Raw genomic sequence first — 16,342 nt, 5'->3', positions numbered from 1 at the left:
CTTCCAGCACGCTTGGTCGGGACATGGTGCCGGGGGTCGGAGAAAGCGATGTCTTCCTCGTTAGTATAGTGGCAAGTATCCCCGCCTGTCACGTGGGAGACCGGGGTTCGATTCCCCGACGGGGAGTAGCTTCTCTTTCACCTCCTTAGAGAAATGACTGCCTTTCACTTCTCTTTTTTCTTTCACAGCGGTTTGCACCTTTTCATTGATCTCGCTTTCAGAGCCTCTGCACGGCACACGACTCGACATAAGGAAGCACATTGAAGTGAAAGCAGGAAGCGCTGCGACATGCACTGTGCAGATCCCACCACACTAAGAGCTGAGTGGGTCTGTTCGATGCACAAAGAACGCTTTGATAAGCGTCAAAGGCAAGTAATTCCGAGTTGGTCGTTTGTGTTTTCCGTTCAGACGCAAAATGCTGAAATGATCTCTCAGCTCCTCGGTTGTCATTTCTGCTCCGTAAAGGAATCACAGCACGCGTCGGCTTCCAGCACGGTGGGTCGGGACACGATGCCGGGGGTCGGAGAGAGCGATGTCTTCCTCATTAGTATAGGACCTGTAACGCGGGAGACCGGGGTACATCAGGACGTGCATTGAAGTGAAAGCAGGATGCGCTGTGACATGCACTGTGCAGATCCCGCTCACTAAGAGGTGAGTGGGTCTGTTCGATCACAACGCTAGGCGAACCCCCAATCCCCTTTTGTGCGTGGCGACAAAAGAGGTCTGTCTCCGCCTGGTTTCGAACCGGGGACCTTTCGCATGTGAGGCAAACGTGATAACCACTACACTACGGAAACGGTGGTAAGATGTGCCCAGCGGCCCAGCGCTGAGCTTCGCCAATGCGATTCAGCTGCTTCCAGTGCCTTTATTGGAGTGCGCTGATGGACCGTGCTCTCTCTCCAGAGACCAGCACGCCTGTCATGGACGGAGCAGGAAAGGCGGCGCCACATTCTACAGCCCTCTCCACGCAATCGACGAAATCGGGCTACTGAAGTGGAGAAAATCGCCTCTCCAGAAAGTGCAAATATCATCTTGGAGAGTATAAATCCTATTGCCAAAGGTCAGCCCTGTCTACCAGAGTAACCCTCCCACCTCCTGCAGCGATGATCAGCTCGTCTCACACGCGAGAAGTTTCGGCTGGAAACAAGCGCCCCCTCTTCTCGCACGTTTTGCACGTTCGAGTAGTTTTAATGCGGCTCCTTCGTACACGGTGCTGATCTTTTGGAAAGCAGGAGGCAAAACTGACACGTTCCCACACCAGGAGTCGAACCCGGGCCGCCTGGGTGAAAACCAGGAATCCTAACCGCTAGACCATACGAGAGCGCACATCCTTGCTGTTCCGGGCATCATGCAAGCAAACTACATAAATATGAGAAAACACGCAAGAGAGTTGTCACTCAGAGTGTCGAAGGGTCGATATATACTGGGGCTCAGTTGAAATGCAACGTCAGGACTTTTCCGAATTATGTCACACGAAGAGAGCACAGCCCTTTCCGCCCTGCCGCGTGTGTCTCGGTAACTCGCTGTGATCGTATAGTGGTCAGTAATTTGCGTTGTGGCCGCAACAACCCCGGTTCGAATCCGGGTCACGGCAGCATAGGGGCGTCTGCTTTTACTACTCGCACGAATGAAGGCAAAAAAAAAGCCAATCGATGTGAACGAACGGCGCTTTACAGAGGAGTACTGCCTGACTGGATCGTTGATGAACGACAGAGGCCACTCCGACCTCTTCTCGGTTTTCTTCAATGACTTACTAAGGATCTTCTTCACATTCGCCCATGCAGGGGAAGCCAGTTACACCAAAGCAAACGCAGGAAAGTGCATTTCAAGCAGAGACCAGGAGGGACTTGTTTACACCGAGCGTGGTCGGAGAATGGAACAATGCGCCCAGCCCTGTTGCTGGAGCCGATTCTTGATGAGATCTTGGGCTCACTAAGAAGCCCCCGCTGGATGCTAATCTTTCTGTCGTTCTTGCAGGTCCTGCGCTGCTTTTGAGCCGACAGAGCTCGTCCTGGTCTGTCGGCACAGCCCAATTGCAAATGATCAGCTCCGCTTACAGAAGGAACGTGCGTTTGGTACAAGAGTGCACGAAGGCACCGGAAATACATTGGGAACAAATGACCGGTCGCTCAAGACCTCTGTGAAGTACAGGAGCGTGCAAAACGAGGCTGTTTCCGCCCGGTCTCGAACCGGGGACCTTTCGCGGGTTAGGCGGACGTGATAGCCGCTACACTACGGAAACCCGCAGGGACCGCTGCTGGTGTCTCGCTTGCGTTTCGGGCTTAGAAAGGGACGCGTCACTTTAGGCAGGTGGCGCTGGAGAGAGGAACAAAGGGCGCGATGAAACAAAATGCCGAAACCCGGGATCGAACCAGGGACCTTCAGAACTTCCGTCTAACACTCTCCCAGCTGAGCTATTTCGGCGGTGCAGAGAGCACACAGCCACCTGCTCCAGCCTTCCTGTGTTGCGGCATGAGCGCACCAAGAGTAGCGGGAGAGTGTTGCAGGAACGTCACTCAGAAGGAAAGGAACATGTGACCGGTCGCTCAAGACCTCTGTGAAGTACAGGAGCGTACAGAAAGAGGCTGTTCCCGGACGGTTTCGAACCGGGGATTTTTCGCGTGTGAGGCGAACGTGATAACCGCTGCACTACGGAAACGGTGAGAAAAGGGACCCACCGGCAGTGAGTATTCAACCTTATTGCATTACTGCTCCCACCAGTTGATATCAATTTAATTCCTAAGGGTTATGTTCTTGTTTTGAGTATCTCATGTAGACGTTGTAAACAAGTTCAATTACGAAACGGTCTAAATGAATGATATACTTATGTCCTCTTGATATGTGTAACTCTTTGTAACTGAATGAATGTATATCTTTTGTATTCTGATAACCCTTACGATAAGATCTGTTAGGTTTGCATGCATATTCTATATATTAACAAATGTATCCTCGTGTATTAGTACCTGTGTGTGCGTTGTTTGAGTTATGTCGCATGGTTGGATTCTAAGACCATTAAAATAATCAATTTTGTGATTTACTGCCACAAAAATAATTGTCCCAGTAAATGCCCAAACCCCTACAGAACTGGTGCCTCGTGAGAGAACACTACAACAGTGTGTGATATCCTGTCCCAGCCTGAGGAGCAGACAGCGAGCCTGTCTCTTAATAATGCTAATAATACAGTGTGTGATTCCCTGCCCCAGCCAGAGGAACAGACAGTGAGCCTGTCTCTCAATAATAATACAGTGTGTGATCTCCTGTCCCAGCCTGAGGAACAGACAGTGAGCCTGTCTCTCAATAATAATAATACAGTGTGTGATTCCCTGCCCCAGCCAGAGGAACAGACAGTGAGCCTGTCTCTCAATAATAATACAGTGTGTGATCCCCTGTCCCAGCTTGGGAAACAGTGAGTCAGCCTCTCAATAATTATAATACAGTGTGATCTACTGTCCCAGCCAGAGGAACACACAGTGAGCCTGTATCTAAATAATAATAATACAGTGCGTGATCTCCTGTACTAGCCTGAGGAACAGACAGCGAGCCTGTCTCTCAATAATGATAACCTAGTATGGAATGTCCTGTCCCAGTCTGAAGGACAAACAGTGAGCATGTCCCTCAGTTATAATAGAACAGTGTGTGTTCTCCAGTCCCAGCAGGAGGAACAGACAGTGAGTCTGTATCTCAATACTAATAATACAGTGTGTGATATCCTGCCCCAGCCTGAGGAACAGACAGTGAGCCTGTCTCTCAATAATAATAATACAGTGTGTGATTTCCTGTCCCAGCCTGGGGAACAGTGAACCAGATACTCAATAATAATAATACAGTGTGTGATCTCCTGTCTCAGCCTGGGGAACACTGAGCCTGTCTCTCAATACTAATTATACAGTGTGTCATTTCCTGCCCCAGTCAGAGGAACAGACAGTGAGCCCGTCTCTCAATAATAATAATACAGTGTGTGATCTCCTGTCCCAGCCTGAGGAACAGACAGGAGTGAGCCAGTCTCTCAATAATAATAAAGCAGATTATGATCTGCTGTCCCAGCCTAAGGAACAGTCAGGAAAGAGCAGGTCTCTCTATAATAATAATACAGTTTGTGATCTCCTGTCCCAGCCTGAGGAACAGACAGTGAGCCTGTCTCTCAATAATAAAAATACAATGTGTTATCTCCTTTCCCGGCCTGGGGAACACTGAGGCTTTCTCTCAATACTAATAATACAGTGTGTGATATCCTACCCTAGCCTGAGGAACAGACAGTGAGCCTGTCTCTCAATAATAATAATAGAGTGTGTGATTTACTGTCCCAGCCTGAGGAACAGACTGTGAGCCTGTCTCTCAATAATAATAATAGAGTGTGTGATCTCCTGTCCCAGCCTGAGGAACAGACTGTGAGCCTGTCTCTCAGTAATAATAATAGTGTGTGATTTCCTGTCTCAGCCTGAGGAACAGACTGTGAGCCTCTCTCAATACTAATAATCCAGTGTGTGATCTCCTGTTCAAGCCCAAGTGAAGACACAGTGAGCCTATCTGTCAATAATAGTAATACAGTGTGTGATCTCCTGTCCCAGCCTGAGAAACAGACAGTGAGCCTTTCTCTCAATAATAATAATACAGCGTGTGATCTCCTGTCCCAGCCTGAGGAACAGACAGTGAGCCTGCCTCTCAATAACAAGCCAATGTGTGATCTCCTGTCCCAGCCTGAGGAACAGAGAGTGAGCCTGTCTCTCAATAATAATACAGTGTGTGATCCTCTGTCCCAGCCTGAGAAACAGACAGTGAGCCTGTCTCTCAATAATAATACAGTGTGTGATCCTCTGTCCCAGCCTGAGGAACAGACAGTGAGCCTGTCTCTCAATAATAATAATACAGTGTGAATTCCTGTCTCAGCTTGTGGAACATACAGTGAGCCTGTCTCTCTATAATAATAATATAATGTATGACCTCCTGTCCCAGCCTGGGGAATATACAGTGAGCCTGTCTCACTATAATAATAATACAGTGTCTGATCTCCTGTCCCAGCCTGAGGAACAATGAGCCTGTCAATCAATAATAATACAGTATGTGATGTCCTGTCTTCGCCTGAGGAACAGAGAGTAAGCCTGTCTCTCAATAATAATAATTCAGTGTGGGATCTCCTGTCCCAGTCTGATGAACAGACAGTGAGCCTCTCTCTCAATAAAAATAATACAGTGTGTGATCTCCTGTCCCAGCCTGAGGAACAAACAGTGAGCCTGTCTCAAAATAATAATAATACAGTGTGGGATCTCCTGTCCCAGCCTGGGGAACAGTGTGCCAGACTCTCAATAATATTAATAATAATAATACAATGTGATCTACTGTCCCAGATTGAGGAACAGACAGTGAGCCTGTCTCAATAATTATACAGTGTGTGACCATCTGTCCCAGACCGAGGAAAAGACAGTGAGTCTGTCTCTAAATAATAATAATACAGTGTGGGATCTCTTGTCCCAGCCTGGGGAACAGTGAGCCAGACTCTCAATAATAATAATACAGTGTGATCTACTGTCCCAGCCTGAGGAACAGACAGTGAGTTTGTCTCTCAATAATAATACAGTGTTATCTCCTGTCCCAGCCTGGGGAACAGACAGTGAGCCTGTCTCTCAATAATAATAATACAGTGTGTGATCTCCTGTCCCAGACTGAGGAACAGACAGTGAGACTGTCTCTCAATAATTATAATAATACTGTGTGAGCTCCTGACCCAGCCTGGGGAACATACAGTGAGCCTGTCTCTCTAAAATAATAATTCAGTGTGGGATCTCCTGTCCAACTCTGAGGAACAGACAGTGAGCCTGTCTCTAAATAATAATAATACAGTGTGTGATCTCCTGTCCCAGCCTGAGGAACAGTGAGCCTGTCAATCAATAATAATACACTATGTGATGTCCTGTCTGAGCTTGAGGAACAGAGAGTAAGCCTGTCTCTCAATAATAATAATACAGTGTGGGATCTCCTGTCCCAGCCTGGGGAACAGTGAGCCAGACTCTCAATAATCTTAATAATAATAATACAGTGTGATCTACTGTCCCAGCCTGAGGTACAGTGAGCCTTTCTCTCAATAATAATATAGTGTGTGACCATCTTCTGTGGTCTGTTTCAAATCCGCCCGCGATGAGACACCGAGGAGAAATGAAGAGCCCCAGTCGCGCTAGAAAATCACCCGGGAAAGAGACTTTCAATGTAGGAAAAAAAAGTCGTTAGTAACAGACATAATATGTTTGTTTTGTTTTTTTAATCGCTGCGATGTGTGACTAAGCTCATACGACTAAGAGTTGCCCCCTTTGTCTAGATCTGGTAACCTGCTCGTCGCTGGTGGGCCAGATCGTGTCCCCCGTCACTACACTGGGGCATTAAGACCCACACAGAGCGCAGGGTGAGTGCCCCCTGCTGGCCCCACTGAGAGGTTGTATCCCACCTCCTCCGCTCTCTGCGAAAAGCAGTATCTTCAGGCCCTGACATCCCACCCCTGCCACTCTCTGCGTAAATAAGTATCGTCAGGCCCTGACATCCCACCCCCGCCACTGTCTACGTAAAGTAGTATCGTCAGGGCCTGACATCCCACTCCCGCCACTCTCTGTGTAAAGTAGTGTCATATGGCCCTGACACCAATCCCTCCACTCTCTGCATAAAGCAGTGTCTTATGGCCCTGAAACCCTCCCCTCCACTCTCTACATAAAGCAGTGTTGTCAAGCCCTGACATCCCTCCCCCACCACTCTCTGCGTAAAGCACTGCCGTATAACCCTGACACCCACCCCTCCACACTCTGCGTTAAGCTGTGTTGTCAGGCCCTGATATCCCACCCCCGCCACTCTCTGTGTAAAGCAGTGTCATATGGCCCTGACATCCCACCCCCACCACTCTCTGTGTAAAGCACTGCTGTATGGCCCTGACATCACACCGCCACCACTCTCTGCGGAAAGCACTGTCATATAGCCCTGACACCCACCCCTCCATTTTTTGCATAAAGCAGTGTCGTCAAGCCCTGCCACTCTCTGCGTAAAGAAGTGTCGTATGGCCCTGAAATCCCACCCCCACCACTAACTGTGTAAAGTAGTATCGTCAGGCCCTGACATCCCACCCCTGCCACTCCCTGCGTAAAGAAGTGTCATATGGCCCTGACATCACACCCCCACCACTCTCTGTCGAAAGCACTGTCGTATAGCCCTGACATCCCACCCCTCCACTCTCTGCATAAAGCAGTGTCGTCAAGCTCTGACATCCCACCCCCACCACTCTCTGTGTAAAGCAGTGTCATATGGCCCTGACATCCTAGCCCCGCCACTCTCTGTGTAAAGCAGTGTCATATGGCCCTGACATCCCACCCCCACCACTCTCTGTGTAAAGCACTGTTGTATGGCCCTGACATCACACCCCCACCACTCTCTGCGGAAAGCACTGTCGTATAGCCTTGACACCCACCTCTCCACTCTCTGTGTAAAGCAGTGTCATCTAGCCCTGACATCCCACCCCCTCCACTCTCTGAATAAAGAAGTGTCGTATGGCCCTGACATCCCACCCCTCCACTCTCTGCGTAATACGGTATCGTCAGGCCTTGACATCCAACCCCCGCCACTCTCTGCGTAAAGCAGACACGTTACAGACATTTACAACAAAGACATATTATAAAATATTGACATATACTGTAGGCGGCTGGAGCATTATTGGGAGACAGACTCACTGTTCCTCAGGCTGTGACAGGAGATCACATACTGGGCTGCCAGATCAACTGAGTTCACTCCTCCCTCTCCCAGTAGGATTGGGACCCGTTGTGATTCTGGCAGGTGTGGGAACTCTGGGATTAGATTTCTGAATTTCGGGAAGAATGTTTCTCTAATCCCAGAGTATCTGTCACAGTGCAGTAGGAAGTGCACCTCTGTCTCTATTTCTCCCCGCTGGCAGTGGGAGCACAGCCTGTCCTCTCTGGGCAGCCAGGTCTGCCTGTGTCGCCCAGTTTCTATGGCCAGGTTGTGGTCACTGAGCCTGTACTTCGTCAGGGTCTGTTTCTGTTTGTTATTTTTTATTTTGGTCAAATATTCAGCTAGTGTGTATTGTCTGTTTAAGGTTCTGTAGCATTCCAGTTTATGTTGTGTTTGTGTGTGTGTGTCCCAGTGTGTGAGATATTGCTGTTTGATCTGTGCTGTGATGTGGTTGAGTCTGGGTTGTGGTGCTCTAGCAGTGCTGTCCTGAGGCTGGTTAGTGTCGGTGTCACTCACTGCGAGTGTGATCTCAGCAGAGTCTCTGTACTCTTGGGACACTTGACTCACCTGTCTCTCTCTTTCTCTCCCTGTGCTGTCCCTCTCCTGCCCCCTCTCTCCCTCCTCGGACTCCAGCTGGAGGAGGTCCAATCACCACCTCCTGTGAGACAGAAGAAAAATAAGGTGGGTAATGCTCTGATCCTCTCTTTACATCTGTCCAGTGTCCAGTCAGTATCCAGTCAGTGTGTCTGTATGAACCCCTCTCTCTCTCTCAGTGCAGTGTTCATGTACTGGAGTGTCCAGTCAGTGTGTCTGTATGAACCCCTCTCTCTCTCAGTGCAGTGTTCATGTACTGGAGTGTCCAGTCATGTGTCTGTATGAACCCCTCTCTCTCTCTCAGTGCAGTGTTCATGTCCTGGAGTGTCCAGTCCGACTCTTAACGTGACTCTCCTGTCTCTGCTTCAGAAGCACTGGTGCGTCTTTTTAAAGTCCCTGAGCTGCGTGTCGGTGGAGACAGATGATCAGGACGAGCTGATGGAGGCGGCGGAGACCGTGGGTCAGGAGAGGAAGAGCGAGGGAGAGGAGGAGCAGGATGCCGGGAAGGACAAGTAGAGGAAGAGGAGGTGCAGGTGAGCAGACAGGGGGGCGCCGCCCGGTCATGTCTGTGATTCAAGGAGGAGTCTCCTCTTGCTGTTTGATGTCATGGTGACGTCTGTGTCTGTGTCCCTCACACCTGCAATAACAATATTCTTTCCAGGTTCCTTTCCTGGTTCTGTGCCAGCTAAGATCTGGACTGGACTGGACTGGACTGGACTGGAGTGGAGCTGAGGGACGCCAGACTGGACTGCACTGAAGCTGAGGGGCCCCAGACTGAACTGGACAGGAGCTGAGGGACACCAGACTGGACTGGACTGGAGCCTAGGGACACCAGACTGGACTGGACCGGAGCTGAGAGACACCAGACTGGACTGCACCGGAGCTGAGAGACACCAGACTGGACTGGACTGGAGCTGAGGGACCCCAGACTGTGCTGGACCTAAGCTGAGGGACCCCAGTCTGGACTGAAGCTGAGGGACCCCAGTCTGTGCTGGACCGAAGCTGAGGGAACCCAGTCTGTGCTGGACCGAAGCTGAGGGACCCCAGTCTGGACTGCACTGGAGCTGAGGGGCCCCAGACTGGACTGGACTGAAGCTGAGGGGCCCCAAACTGGACTGGACTGAAGCTGAGGGACCCCAGACCCCAGTCTGGACTGAAGCTTGTAATTTTTGTTCTTTTGTTAAGCATCAATAATTTTTTTTTAAAAAAAATCTATTTAGCTTTTGGTTTTTTCCCTCCCCCGCCCCAAAGTTGCTGCTGGGAGAGGTGTGAGTGGGGCCAGCAGGGGGCGCTCTCACCCTGTGGTCTGTGTGAGTCCTGATGCCCCAGTATAGTGACGGGGGACACTGGACTGTAAACAGGCGCCGTCCTTCGGATGGGAGGTCAAACCAAGGTCCTGACTCTCTGTGCTCATTAACAATCCCGGGGTGTCTCTGGAGAAGAGTAGGGGTGTTACCCCAGTGTCCTGGCCTGATTCCCCCCCTGGTCTTGACCCATCATGGCCTCCTACTCACCCCCCTCTCTGAACTGGCTCCATCCCTCTGTTCACTCTGCTGTGTGCTGAGCGGACTGGAGCATAATCCAGGTGGGGGCTGCACACTGGGGGGGCTGGAGGGGATCCCCCTGACCTGGGAAGAGCTCTGAGGGGAGGGTCCAGACTTATTAATTATTATTATTATTATTCGTGCTGCACTGGGCTTCAGTCCTGGCAGTGAGAGGGGGACTCTGTGATCAGTACAGATACTTATGACTGTATAATAATACACGATAGAAATGGAAAACAGGGTAGCGCTGTAGTCTCTTCGAAACGTTTTGAACTGTCAGAAGAAGTTTTCAGAACCCGGACTCGTGAAGGTACAGGTCTTCTCCCATCGTCCGGAGCAAGGTGTATCGTGTCCTGGTGATTTCTCCCGTTTCGAACGGAGTTTAATGTCGCATTTCTACTTTATTAGAGAGAGGCACTGAACATCCTGTGATGGACTGCTGTCCTGTCCAGGGTGTGTGAGGGTGTGTGTGTCCAGTGATGGACTGCTGTCCTGTCCAGGGTGTGTGTGTCCTGTGATGGACTGGTGTCCTGTCCAGGGTGTGTGTGTGTCCTGTGATGGACTGGTATCCTGTGAAAGACTGGTGTCCTGTCCAGGGTGTGTGTGTGTCCTGTGATGGACTGGTGGATCACAATATTAATTCTCCTCCTTGATTCCCTCCTTCATCGCCAGAGTGAAAGCGGGACACGGCAGTAAAAGCTCAGCCCTGCGGGTGGTTGTCCTCTCGGCCACACGGGGGCGCTGTGGCTCCACGGGGGGGGTTATGTTCAAGTCCCGCTGGGAATCGCACCGACGCGGTGGAGTTCGTGAACGTCCCAGACACCAAGAAAACGAGAGAGAGAAAAAAGGTCGTTTTCGGGGTTCAAGAAGCAACCCCGAGATTCAGGGAGTTTCCCCGCTGAGCTTACTCTGCCGAAAACACGCAGGTTTTATTTTTTTCCCGTGCCCCCCTCACACAGGCCGTTTCTGTAGCGTGAAGTTGTGTTTTTTTGCGCGGCGGTCGGTGAAGGGCGAAATTTTATTTATTTTTTTTTCACGGTTTGAAACAGAAACAGCCGGGTGGTGTTGTAGAGAGGTCGACGTGCCCGGTTTTCCTCGTCTTCGAAGCCCGTTTTTTTTTTGGGGGGGGGGGGGGGGGGTCGTGAGGTCCCACGCAGCGCTCGGAAAAGAAAATGGCGTCTCTTTTCCCCGCAGGACGGGGGGGGGGAACCCGTGTTTTTTGGACGTGGCGTGGCCCGAAATTTCCGCCCTTGGGCGCTAGAGGGGGGTGGAGTTTGGTCTTTCTTTGATTTGGGGGTCGGCGGGGGGGGTCTAATTTCACTGAACCAAACCCCACGGAAACCCGTGTTGGACGTGGGGGTGCTGAATGCGCCCTTGATGTGATTTTGTCTTTAAATTCAAGTGCAGCTTTTGTAAGCCTTGGGCCGGAAACAGCTGGACCCGTTTCCCCTGCCTGTCCGAGGTGGCGACTACCGGGGTCGTACAGGGACACCCGGCTGGCCGCCGAGAGTTGGGAAAAATAAAATGTCCGCCCCCCCAAAAAAAAACAACCGCGAAAAATGACGGCCATTTTTGTTTCGCGGCCGAGCCGTGAGCGCGTCGGGGGTGACGTCACGGTGGCGTCACAATGAGCCGCCTGACGTCACAGAGCGGCGGATTCTAGCGGGGGGCGGCGCCGGAGCCCCGTGAGCTCAGAGGAGTGAAGAGCGAGGAGGAGGAAAGGACTATATAGCGCTTAATAAACAGAATCGCTCTTCAGTATCCCCGTGAAATCGGTAAGTCAGTCAAAAGCGCCGCTGGCAAGAAATAACAAAATAAGTGGAGAAATAAGTTGTTTTTTTTTTACCGTTACTCCACTCTTATGGGTGTGATCGTGCTGTAAAAAGATATTGAGAGGAGCTGCACCTCTACACAGAGGGTGGTGGGGGTGGGGAACAGGCCGCCCAGTCCGTGTGGTTGAAGCCGATACCCTGGCTTCTCTCCAGACACAGCTGGGTGAGCTCCTCCAGTCAGGACAGGGGGCTCTTCTGTACACAGAGGGGGGCGGGGGTGGGGAACAAGCCGCCCAGCGGTGTGGCTCCGCCCCCTCCCCTCCCCTCTGTGACTCTGCTTGTCTCGGCAGGACGATGGACCGACAGAGATGCCGCACGGCCGTGCGCGGTTGCAGCAGGACCCGGGCCCGGCGAGGCGTCGTAAGTCCTCCCCTCCCGCCCGCCGTCCAGCGTCCAGTGTCCAGCGTCCAGCCCTCCTCCGACTGGCCTCTCCGCCCCCATCAGCGCTCGCTGTATTATAATAATAATAATAATAAACTTCACTGATAGAGCACCTTTCACACACATAGCAGCGCAAAGCGCTTGACAGACCAGGTCTCACGGTAACACCTCCAGACGAGGAGAGACACTTCCAGTGGTGATCTTGACTGAGGACACGCCTCGGCTCAAGAGACAGGGTCGCGGGTCCGAGGAACACCAAGCTGCAGGTCCATTATGGCCTTCTGAGAGCACAGATTGCCTCTGGACGTCCCAGACTCTTCCTGGACACACTGGACACACTCACCTGTCCAGACTCTTCCTGGACACACTGTAGAGACTCACCTGTCCAGACTTTCACTGGACACACTGTACACACTCACCTGTCATGACTCTCACTGGACACACTGTACACACTCACCTGTCCAGACTCTCACTGGACACACTCGCCTGTCCAGACTCTTACTGGACACACTGTACACACTCACCTGTCCAGACTCTCACTGGACACACTGGACACACTCACCTGTCCAGACTCTCACTGGACACACTGGACACACTCGCCTGTCCAGACTCTTACTGGACACACTGTACACACTCACCTGTCCAGACTCTCACTGGACACACTCACCTGTCCAGACTCTCACTGGACACACTGGACACACTCACCTGTCCAGACTCTCACTGGACACACTGTAGAGACTCACCTGTCCAGACTCTTACTGGACACACTGGACACACTCGCCTGTCCAGACTTTTACTGGACACACTGGACACACTCGCCTGTCCAGACTCTCACTGGACACACTGGACACACTCACCTGTCCAGACTCTTACTGGACACACTGTAGAGACACACTCATCTGTCCAGACTCTCACTGGACACACTGTACACACTCATCTGTCCAGACTCTCACTGGACACACTGTACACACTCACCTGTCCACACTCTCACTGGACACACTGTACACACTCACCTGTCCACACTCTCACTGGACACACTGTAGAGACTGCCCAAGGCCCCTAGTCTCGACACGACTGGGCTGGGCTGTGTGGTTAGAGCTGTCTCAGAGATGGGCTGTCTGGCGTCTTCACAGGTCACACCGGTCAGGCCGAACCCGGACTGGCAGCGGGAGAGGTCCCGGCCCAAGTCCCGGTGCTTTTCCGTAAGTCTGACCCGGTCGCCTTCCGCGAGACTGGACCGGCCGCCCTGTGGTGGGCCCGGTGCCCCACATCTACCCTACAGCTCCCCACACTGACCCCTAAACTCCCGATACCCCACAGCTCCCCACACTGACCCCTAAACTCCCGATACCCTACAGCTCCCCACACTGACCCCTAAACTCCCGATACCCTACAGCTCCCCACACTGACCCCTAAACTCCCGATACCCTACAGCTCCCCACACTGACCCCTAAACTCCCGATACCCTACAGCTCCCCACTCTGACCCCTAAACTCCCGATACCCTACAGCTCCCCACACTGACCCCTAAACTCCCGATACCCTACAGCTCCCCACTCTGACCCCTAAACTCCCGATACCCTACAGCTCCACACTGACCCCTAAACTCCCGATACCCTACAGCTCCCCACACTGACCCCCACAGTCCTGATGGCCGAGAGGTCTCTGCTTGCTGTAGTGATTGAGTGAGCTCTGTGGACCTGACCTCTGTCTTGTGTCCTCGTTTCCAGCGTCTCCTAGTGGTCCGGCATTTCAGCAGGCCTGAAGGTGAGATCTGGGGAGGAGACAGAGCACCCCCTAACACCCCTGAGCTGGGTTACAGGGTAAGAGAGCTTCTTACTGTTGGACACACCTGTCCACACTCTTACTGGACACACTGGACACACTCGCCTGTCCAGACTCTTAATGGACACACTGGACACACTCGCCTGTCCAGACTCTTACTGGACACACTGTAGAGACACACCCACCTGTCCAGACTCTTACTGGACACACTGTACACACTCACCTGTCCAGACTCTCACTGGACACACTGGACACACTCACCTGTCCAGACTCTCACTGGACACACTGTCCACACTCACCTGTCCAGACTCTCACTGGACACACTGTCCACACTCACCTGTCCACACTCTCACTGGACACACTGTCCACACTCACCTGTCCACACTCTCACTGTCCACACTCACCTGTCCAGGCGTAGTCTCATCCCCCCTGCGTTGTGTCTCCCCCTCTCCCCGCTGGACAGAATCCCGAGGTGTCTTCATGTCTCCCCGAGCTCGTCCAGAAGCTGGAGAGGGCGGCCGAGCTGCATCTGGAGCTCCCAGAGTCGCCCGGCTCGTCCCGCTCGGGCTCGCCTGGCTCGTTCCGCTCGGTGTCCCCCCCGTCCTCGCCCGAGAGCCCCCTCCGCCCCCCGCCCCCGCCCCCCCCCTCCGGCCCCCTCCGGCCCCTGACCGCCCCGCCCCGCCGCCCCCCCTTCCTCGCTGCCATGCCCCTCGAGCCCCCCCTGCTGCCCGGGGCGGTGCCCCTGCCCCTGCCCCCACCCGTCCTGCCCCCCATCGCCCGCCCGGCCCCGCCAGGCCCCGCCTGGGGCTCCCCGGTGCGGAGGGCAAGGAGAGAGGCGGAGATGTCTGACGAGGCAAGTGGGGCAGAGTCTGTCCGTCTGTCCTTCTGTCCGTCTGTCTGTCCGTCCATCTGTCTGTCTGTCTGTCCGTCTGTCTGTCTGTCCATCTGTCTGTCTGTCTGTCCGTCTGTCTGTCCGTCTGTCTGTCTGTCCGTCTGTCCGTCTGTCTGTCTGTCTGTCCATCCGTCTGTCTGTCTGTCTGTCCTTCTGTCCATCTGTCCTGCTGTCCTTTTCTCTGTCCATCTTTCCTTCTGTCCATCTGTCCCTTTCACTGTCCTTCTGTCTTTCTGTTCTTTTCTCTGTCCATCTGTCCATCTGTCTTTCTGTCTGTCTGTCCTTCTATCCTTCTATCTTTCTATCCATCTGTCCTTCTGTCCTTTTCTCTGTCCATCTTTCCTTCTGTCCATCTGTCCCTTTCACTGTCCTTCTGTCTTTCTGTTCTTTTCTCTTTCCATCTGTCCTTCTGACTTTCTGTTCTTTTCTCTGTCCATCTGTCCTTCTGTCCATCTGTCTTTCTGTCCGTCTGTCCGTCTATCCTTCTATCTTTCTATCCATCTGTCCTTCTGTCCTTTTCTCTGTCCATCTTTCCTTCTGTCCATCTGTCCCTTTCACTGTCCTTCTGTCTTTCTGTTCTTTTCTCTTTCCATCTGTCCTTCTGACTTTCTGTTCTTTTTTCTGTCCATCTGTCTGTCCGTCCATCTGTCTGTCTGTCCATCTGTCCCTCTGTCCTTCTGTCCTTTTCTCTGTCCATCTTTCCTTCTGTCCATCTGTCCCTTTCACTGTCCTTCTGTCTTTCTGTTCTTTTCTCTGTCCATCTGTCCTTCTGACTTTCTGTTCTTTTCTCTGTCCAGCTGTCCTTCAGTCCATCTGTCTTTCTGTCCTTTTCTCTCTTTCTGTCCATCAGTCCATCTGTCCTTTTCTCTGTTTTTTTGTCCGTCTGTACTTCTCTCTTTCTGTCTTTCTGTCCTTCTGTCTGAGTCTCTGTGTTTGTCCCTCTCTCCCTGTCTCTCTCCCTGTGTCTCTCCGTGTGTCTCCCTGCTCTCTGTCTGTCCTGCGTTGTCCCAGCTGGGTCTCCCTCCCTGTGTCTCCCTGCTCTCTGTCTGTCCTGCGTTGTCCCAGCTGGGCCTGTCTCCACGGCTCTCTGCCTTCAGCTCTGTTCGCCGATGTCCCGCCAGCCCGTCTCTCTCTCAGCCTGTCTCTTGACTTGCAGGAGGAAGAGGAGGTGGAGACAGCTCCTCCGGCAGGAGAGAGGAAGGAGGTCAGTGCTGGTCCCACCCTGCCCCCTGTCCTGTCTGTGGTGGAGTTTCGCCGTCTTGTCTGTCCCTGGGTCTCAGTGTCTCTCTCTCTTTCAGCCCTGTCTGTCAGTGTCTCTCTCTCGGCCTGCTGTCTGTCTGTCCCTGCCTCTCTGTCTCTCTCTCTTTCAGCCCTGTCTGTCAGTGTCTCTCTCGGCCTGCTGTCTGCCTGTCCCTGCCTCTCTGTCTCTCTCTCTTTCAGCCCTGTCTGTCAGTGTCTCTCTCGGCCTGCTGTCTGCCTGTCCCTGCCTCTCTGTCTCTCTCTCTTTCAGCCCTGTCTGTCAGTGTCTCTCTCCTCCTCCTCTCTGTCCTCAGTGTGTCTCTCTCCTCCTCCTCTCTGTCCTGTGGTGTCCAGGCA

At 52.5% G+C, this 16,342-nt stretch overlaps 1 long non-coding RNA gene and 3 other non-coding genes across 4 annotated transcripts; 2 read left to right on the top strand and 2 right to left on the bottom strand.

Annotated features, from left to right (window-relative positions):
* The first annotated feature begins 54 nt into the window (after positions 1–54).
* trnad-guc (transfer RNA aspartic acid (anticodon GUC)) lies at positions 55–126 on the top strand. The gene has a single exon. It is a non-coding gene; the product is annotated as a tRNA-Asp (tRNA).
* Positions 127–1,249: 1,123 nt separating this feature from the next.
* On the bottom strand, positions 1,250–1,321 carry trnae-uuc (transfer RNA glutamic acid (anticodon UUC)). Its single transcript has one exon. It is a non-coding gene; the product is annotated as a tRNA-Glu (tRNA).
* Positions 1,322–2,351: 1,030 nt separating this feature from the next.
* trnaf-gaa (transfer RNA phenylalanine (anticodon GAA)) lies at positions 2,352–2,424 on the bottom strand. Its single transcript has one exon. It is a non-coding gene; the product is annotated as a tRNA-Phe (tRNA).
* A 9,150-nt stretch (positions 2,425–11,574) lies between these two features.
* Positions 11,575–13,272, top strand: LOC138243490 (uncharacterized). Its single transcript, XR_011192147.1, has 3 exons — positions 11,575–11,632; positions 11,980–12,049; positions 13,204–13,272. It is a non-coding gene; the product is annotated as an uncharacterized lncRNA (long non-coding RNA).
* The last annotated feature ends 3,070 nt before the right edge of the window (positions 13,273–16,342 follow it).

This window comes from Lepisosteus oculatus, chromosome 14 (assembly GCF_040954835.1).
Source record: "Lepisosteus oculatus isolate fLepOcu1 chromosome 14, fLepOcu1.hap2, whole genome shotgun sequence".
NCBI lineage: Eukaryota > Metazoa > Chordata > Actinopteri > Semionotiformes > Lepisosteidae > Lepisosteus > Lepisosteus oculatus.
Note: the sequence above shows the minus strand (reverse complement) of the source record. Positions and strands in the feature narration are given on the sequence as shown.